The sequence below is a fragment of the Nannospalax galili genome, unplaced genomic scaffold (genome assembly GCF_000622305.1).
Source record: "Nannospalax galili isolate Female #2095 unplaced genomic scaffold, S.galili_v1.0 scaffold179, whole genome shotgun sequence".
In the NCBI taxonomy this organism is placed as follows: Eukaryota; Metazoa; Chordata; class Mammalia; order Rodentia; family Spalacidae; genus Nannospalax; species Nannospalax galili.
Window position 1 is genome coordinate 326,582 of NW_008342627.1, and position 7,823 is coordinate 334,404.

A 7,823-nucleotide genomic window follows, 5' to 3' on the forward strand; every position below is an offset into this window, starting at 1 on the left:
CACAGCTGATTCTTCAGCCCCAGCTGACCAGAACCCACAGATTCTCAATCTAAAATCTCACACGAACAGCCCTGATGGTCTCTGCTTCCCTTTGAAGCTTCACAAGCCAGGCCTCCATCGTCTACAATTCTTTCAGCATAACTGTTCCAAGCTTCACTGCAACAAACTCTGAGCACACAATGGCTTTTCCAGCCCAAAGTTCCAAACACTTCCACAGTCCTCCCCAAAACACCAAGGTCAGGTACTGTCACAGCAATATCCCAATTTCTGTTCTGGTTTGTTTCTCCATTGCTGTGACAAAACATTGTGACCAATACACCAACTTGTGGAGGAAAGGGTTTATTCAGCTTACATCTCCCAGGTCACAGTTTATCAAGGAACCCAAGGTAGGAACTCAGGGCAGGAACCTGGAGGCAGGAGCTGGAGCACAGGCCATGGAGGAATGCTGCTTACTGGCTTGCTCCCCTGGCCCCTGCTCAGCCTGCTTTCTTACGCAACACAGGCCCACCCGCCCAGGGGTGGCACCCCCCACAGTGGGCTGGGCCCTCCCACATCACTCATCAAAAGATGCCCCTCAGACATGGCCACAGGCCAGTCCAATAGAGGCAATTCCCCAATTGAGGCTCCCTCAACCCAGGTGTGTCAAGTTGACACTAAAGCTATCCAGCACAACGTGTATATGAACAATGTGTGCATATATCTAAATATATCTTGTTCTGTTTCTCTGGAGAACCCTTACTGACACAAATATCATTATATGTTAATGTCCAAGAATCTCACCCCCCCCCCCAGTAATGGGCCATTTGGTGTCATTGTTAAGTATAGGGTACAAGAGGCTGAGGTCACTGTTCTACTGCCTTGTTAGGGAGCTGTGTTCTGCTCAGCTTCTATTCAAAGTGCCCTGAAGAGACACAAGAGTCAGGAATACTGATGGAAAGAATAGTCAGTCAAACCCGTGTCACTAGAGAGGTGATCCCAGCCACCAGCCGTCTGTTAAAGGTGGTGCGTCCTCACTCACTCATAGTCCTTAGCCACCAGCCCTCTGATGAAGGTGGGACATCTCATAATCCTTTGAAAGGATTCTAACCTCTTTATTTCAGAACATGCCTTTTCAAGAAAGAAAACACCATCGGTGTAATCCACTTGAGGGCGTTCTAAGATCACTGAGGTATCAACTTGTCCTTTTCAAACAAACTCCAACAACTCAACACATTCAGGAATAGGGCTCTATGACTTATCATTTAGAACCATTTTAGGATGACCGTGTCTTAAATATTGTCTCCATCTTTTACTGATGGGTAGAAGTTTTAAGGATGCTACTTTAATGTAAATAAATTCATATTCTATCATCCAGCATTGATTACCTTAATATTTTTGAGGTTTTTGCAGTTTTTTTTTTTCTAGAGTAACAGACACAAGTTTTTGTTTTAATCTGAGGAATTCTGAACAGATCCAGTGTGCAATTATAGCTCTGGGGTGAGGTGCCAGAATACTGATGCAGTTACATCATAACTTATATGTGCAGTGTGTGCACTGCTGGAGACGTGTGGTGTTTGATCATGTGGAGTAACCATCTGCAGTCCTATACATCATAACCTTGTGTGATATATGTGCACGCCTGGAGACACACGGTGTTTTTCCATATGGAGTGACCATCTGTGGTCCTGGCCCCAGCCAGCATTTCTTCCATATTTTTCTTTGTTTACACCAAGGACTAGAAAATAAAATGAAAGTGCCTCAGCATAACTCCAACATGACTTCTGGCAAAAAGCTGAAGCTGTGTGCACTACTGATATGGATTAAGGAAGTGTGCCTTATGACAGATACTTGTTCATGCCTGCTTATGAAGACACGCACACACACACACACACCCCACCCTATGTTCCTGTGTTCGTAGTTGTGACAGTTTCTTAGGATACTACAGGGAAGAACGTGATGATTACAACCAAGAGGAATGATAAAATAACAGTTTTTATCATGATATTCCAGATTGCTTTGGTGCTCATTTAAAATTTAAATTAGACATTACTCTAAAATGAAAACAATTTATCATCTTAATTACAAAATAGTAATTTTGTATTTTATTGGTAGCAGCAGTAAAGGAGAATTTCAGGAATCAGAAACGTATGAGTTGTTTAGCATATTTCATTTCCCTTCCAAAAGTATTTATGTGTGTGAGTGTGCTGCCTGCATGTCTGTAAGTGCAGCCATATTGTAATATCTACAGAGGTCAGAAGAGGGTGTCACATCCCCTGGAAATGGAGCTACAGATGGTTGTTAGCCACCATGTAGGTGCTGGGAACAGAATGAGGGTCCGCTGCAAGAGCAGACAGTGCTCTTAACTGCTGAGCATCTCTCCAGGCTCTTCTACATTGCCCTTGTTAATGGAACCCATCAGAAGAGCTCATATATCGGTGGAAGATTTAACACCATTTTAGACATGACTTTGGATTCTCCATAGACACAGAGTGGTCAGATGGTGAAATATATCGATCCATTCAACAAATATTTGTTAAGGATTAGGCACTATTTCAAATGTTAAGATGTAACAATGATGAAAATATACCAAGATCACTGCCTTCTTGAAACTTACATTCTGAAGGGAGACATCATACCAATAAGCACAATAAGCATATCATGCAGTGTATTAGATGATATGTCTTAGAAAAGGAAATGAATTAGGGGCAAGAGAGTTGGAAGTGTAGAGGGACCCGTGCAGTAGTTTTCAGCATACTAGCTATCGAAGGCCTTATTGCGAAGACATTTAGGTCAAGACTTACAGGAGATGGGGCATTAGTCATTCAACTTATCTGAGAGAACAGGCAGAAGAAACAGCCAGCACAGAGGTCCTAAAGGGGGAAGGCATCAGGTACATGTGAGGGATGGGAGGACCATGGTGTGGCAGGCACAGTGTGACCATGCAAGGGTAGACCTCCGTAGGCCACTGTAAGAACTTGGCTTTTACCGTTACTGGTTGGAGTCACTTCAAAGTGCTGAGCAGATGGGCATTATGACTTTTATTACAAAAGGACAGTGTGTGGGCTGGAACTACTAATACTTGTTGTTCACAAGAGACAGGCTTCATAGGAGGATAAACATATAACCTCACTTTAAAGTGTATGTATCACTGTGTAGAATGAAATTATGAAGTTTCAATGTCTCCAAGACAATTACAAGTGTAAGGAACTATTACTCTGAGGTAGGCACTTACCACCATGAGCTTTAGCCTAGGAGTCCTAGCCACATTTTGGGAAGGCCATGTAATTTTCTATGCCTCTCATTGTCACCATAAAATGAAGGTGTTGGACATGATGAGCTTTGATATCTAAACCTTAATATTCTTTGCTGTCTATAAAAGAACTGTCAAAGTCATAGTACTGCATCTCTCTAAGTCATGTGCCTTTTCTGTGAAATCCTGCAAAGTTATTTTCCCGTTGTATTGCAGTGCTGGTAGGTGGATCCTACTGTGACTGGTCTCTTTGAGTGAGAGTCTCCCATTTGTTTAGTTGTAGTTAGGAGAGGCACCAGCAACAGAAATTACAGGGAGAAACTGGCTAGACACTGTTAGGAAATCCCAGCGTAGAAGTTCCATGAGGCACATAGATTGTATTCTAGGCATGGATACTCAGTTTTATAGGTGCATAATTCAAGTCAGGCTTGGCCAGCACCTTATACCCACTTGGTACACACTAACCAAACTACTAGACACTGACCTGGAAAGCACACTGATGATGTGTTTATGATGAGATACTCATTGGCATGTGGTATAGAACTCAAGCTGATCATTATACTTTCCAATGGAAAGACTACTTTAGTGTTACACTAAATTTTCCCTTCCCAGCTGGGAGACCCACCCTCACACAGGGTCTCGCGGTCCTGATGCAGATTGACAAAACCGACATAACACATTCTATTTGGGTTTTGCATAGTTTATGACATTTGGGAGGCGGTGACTTGCAAAGACACAGATTCTCATAGGTTTTCCTTTTCCATGTTTGAAATGCACTCACTGTTCGGTTTGCCACTCTTGGTTTGCCACTCCATCTCGCCTTGGGGGGTCCGTGCCATTACACCCGCTCACCACTCCCGTGTGCTCAAGAATTATCTTGGTATCTGGTGTGTATCACATATGAAATAAATGTCTGAATGATTGAATGGCAGTTTAAAATATTTACATGTAGCTGGGTGTGGTGGCGCATGCCTGTAGTCCCAGCACTTGGGAGGCAGAGACAGGCAGATCTCTGTGATTTCAAGGCCAGCCTGGTCTCCATAGTGAGTGCAAGGCCAGCCGGGGGTACAAGGAAACCCTGTCTGAAAAAGACCAAAAAAATATATTTACAAATATTTAATATATTCATTTAGAGTAAAGCATGGGATGTCTTTTTCTTTTTTTTTTTTTTTTTTTTGGTCTTTTTGAGACAGGGTCTCCCTGTAGCCCCAGCTGTCCTGGATTCACTATGGAGACCAGGCTAGCCTTAAACTCACAGAGATCCATCTCAGTCCTGGACTCCTCCCATACCCCCCCCCCAGTTTCTTGTCATCATCTTTGATTATTGTCATTACATATACTCACATATATTCATAAATCTGTGTAATGCATTGAGTCCATTTAGTGGTGCTCATGTGTACGTGTGTTTAGGGCTGACCACTTGGGATTAGATGACCTCTCAGGGAGCTCATCCCTGGAGAACTGATTCTTCCTCAGCATTCAGTGACTGCCTGTAGCTGTTCATCTAGAGGGGAAACCTGGTGACATTCCCTCATCCACACTGGCATGTCCACTGGTTTTGTTATTATGTAGATCTTTTCAGGCCACCACACTGTGGAGAGTTCATGGGTGCAGCTTTCCTGTCATGTCTAGAATGCCTTGTCTAGCAACAGGAGTCTTGTTCCTCTGACTTACAGTCTTTCTGTGGATGGGACATCTTTTGTATGTTATATAACTGAGGAAGGCTCAGTTAACTGGTTCAGTGGATGGGGACCCAACAATGAATCCTATTCTGGGAAATGGGATCATCTGTTGACTTGAGAGGTAGTTATGGCAAGCAAAGGATCCCATCTGAAAATTATATCAGCAGACAAAGGCAGATGGACTCCAAGTGCTTTTGATCAGGTGCAGGGAACATGGTGCCTAGGCACTTCAGAAGCATTTAGCTTGGTATGGAGGTTGAGTTTAGTGGCCAGGGACAGAGGGTCAAGAGGAGCCAGGAGAGTAAAGAAGATTCGTAGAGTGGCTGGCAAATGAGACCCGTTTTATTTTCCCTGGGTGAGGGCACAGACGACTGGGCAGGCAGCCAATGCAAGAGCATGTGCCATCGGTTCCAGGGACATTGTACTTATTATATTTATTTTACTATTTTTATTTATGTGTATGAGTACATCGCCTGCATGTATGTTAAGTGCACCCATGTCGTGCGAGGTCAGAAGAGGGCATCGGATTCCCTTGAAATTGTAGTTATAAAGATGGTTGTTCAATATCATGTGGGTGCTGGGAATCAAACCTGGGTCCTCTGTAAGAGCAGCCAATGCTCTTAACCCCTAGCCATCTCTCCAGTCCTCCAGGGACATTTTATAGGAAATCACACAAAAGTGACTTCTTGCTCAAACTAGTTATATGACAGATTACATCATCATTTACTTTGGGGTCCTCGGACATCTGGGCTCAGTTGTTCTGTGCTGATGCGTAGCTTCCAGATGTCTGGCGTTAGCCATCGTGGTCCATGCAGGCCCTTGTGGCCTTGACTCCTATACTTGGGTTGTTTCTAAACAGCTTTAGAGGAGTTTATTCTGTTTAAGCTCAGTTGTCGTGTACAAAAAAGCAAATTTAGTCTTTTTCCCTTTGCTGCCATACCCTATCCAAGGCTTTTCTTTTTTATTTGATTTTTGTTCTTTTACCCTTTGCTAACAGTTGTTGGTGTCATACTTGTGACTCAGTACGGTTTCTCTGTGATGCTCTGTGCTTACAGGACAGATAGCTGCATGCTTATATTAAGGTTCTCCAGAGGAACAGAAGAAGAAGATGCGTACATATATATTTAAAAGGTTTATCTGAGGGAACTGGCTCCCTGCTAAGTCAAAATAGATCACATGGTGGCAGGCTGAAGTCCAAGGAAGAGGTATGCTGCACTCTGGGGGCTGCTGGGGGAATTTCCTCTTGCTTGGGGAAGCCAGGCTTGTATTCTGCTAGGGCCTTCAACAGACTGGATGAGGCCAACACACATTATTGAGGGCAATCAACTTTATTGAAAACCCATGATTTAAATGCTAATTCATCTGAAAACAGCCTCGTGGAAGCATGCAGAATAATGTTTGTCTCCTATTTGGGCCTTGGGGTGGCCTTCACATGAGCATTCTACTTCAGAGTTTAAGACACTGAAGCTTGGAATAACGCATTCTCATGACATCTGAGCAGTTGGAGACTAAGTTATACAAGGAATTGTTGAGGGCACAGGAAATGGCTATAACTTTTGTTCTGTTCAGCCCACTGAAGTTCATGCTGTCCATGCTCAATATCACTTGGAGTTACATCATCACTTCTTATAACAGAGTTGTAATATGAATTGTATAGATTTTAGTCTTTTGATCTAAAGTTGCACTAAGTGCATTTGAAAATCTTAACACAGTTTCTGAATTTGTAGTGCTTTAATTTTGCTACTTGCAAGATCTAGAATTTAGGAATATTCCTCGTTTTTCATGATGGTTTCTGAGAAATAATGCCATGTTGAGCACTGAGTAAAAGCCACTTCCTATCATGGACAGAGCGTCAAATCCAGGTAACTTCCTCTGTGGAGCTAGCCAACATCACACTAGTTGTAGCAGCCTGGAGAGGTTTGCTGATAATTACTTCATTCCTGTTTGTACTACATTTCAATTCCTTTTCAAACAGTAGTGGAACCCCAGATCATCCTGTGAGGAAAGACTTTTGGTTATGCTTTCCTGTTAGTGTGTGTGCACGCGAACACTCGTGCTCTTTGTGACTTGTTCTCCAGACTTTGCAGTATTCATGTCACCAGGCAGCATGGAAGTGAGAGATGAATGTTCACCATGCTCCAGCCTCTTCCACACACTGAGGTGCTCAAACTTCAGCAGAAGCCAAACCACAGCAGGGGCCTGTGCTGGTTCGTTTTTGTCAGTTTGGCACAAATGAGTCACCTGGGAAGAAGGAACCCCCATTAAGGAAGTTCCTCCATCAGACTGGCCTGTGGGTGTGTCGGTGGGACAATTTCTTGATTGGTAATTGATAGGGGAGGGCCCAGCCCACCGTGGGCAGTGCTAGCCCTGGGCAGGTGGGTCTAGAATGTATAAGTATCTGACCAAACTAGGTGGAACAAACTAGCAAGCAGCACTCCTCCATGGTCCCTGCTTCAGCTCTTGCCAGGCTCCTGCCTGGGCTCCCCTCAGTGATGGACTGTGACCTGTAAGCCAAATAAAACCTTTCCTTCCCAAACCAATTTTGGTCATGGTGTTTATCACAACAGCAGAGACTGAACTAGTACAGACCCCAATTCAGAAGGTCCAGCATGGATAGCTGTTCCTCATGCTTTGCTTTCATCCTGAAGAGTTCCCTTAAATTAAAGCCTGTGGTCTGTGAGATGTAGATCATTTTTACATTCTTTTCACAGAGTAAAGGGGCTAGTATCCTAGTTATAATTTTTTAAATTAGGGAAGAAAAAAAAATTCACAGAAATATGTAATATAATTCTACGACGATAAATACCAACACCTTGATTATCTTTGTTTAATTAAAACATTTTCAAGCCTTTGCCATTGCTTTTAATTTCTGGTCAAATGAATAATAACCCATTTCCTGAACTATATAACAA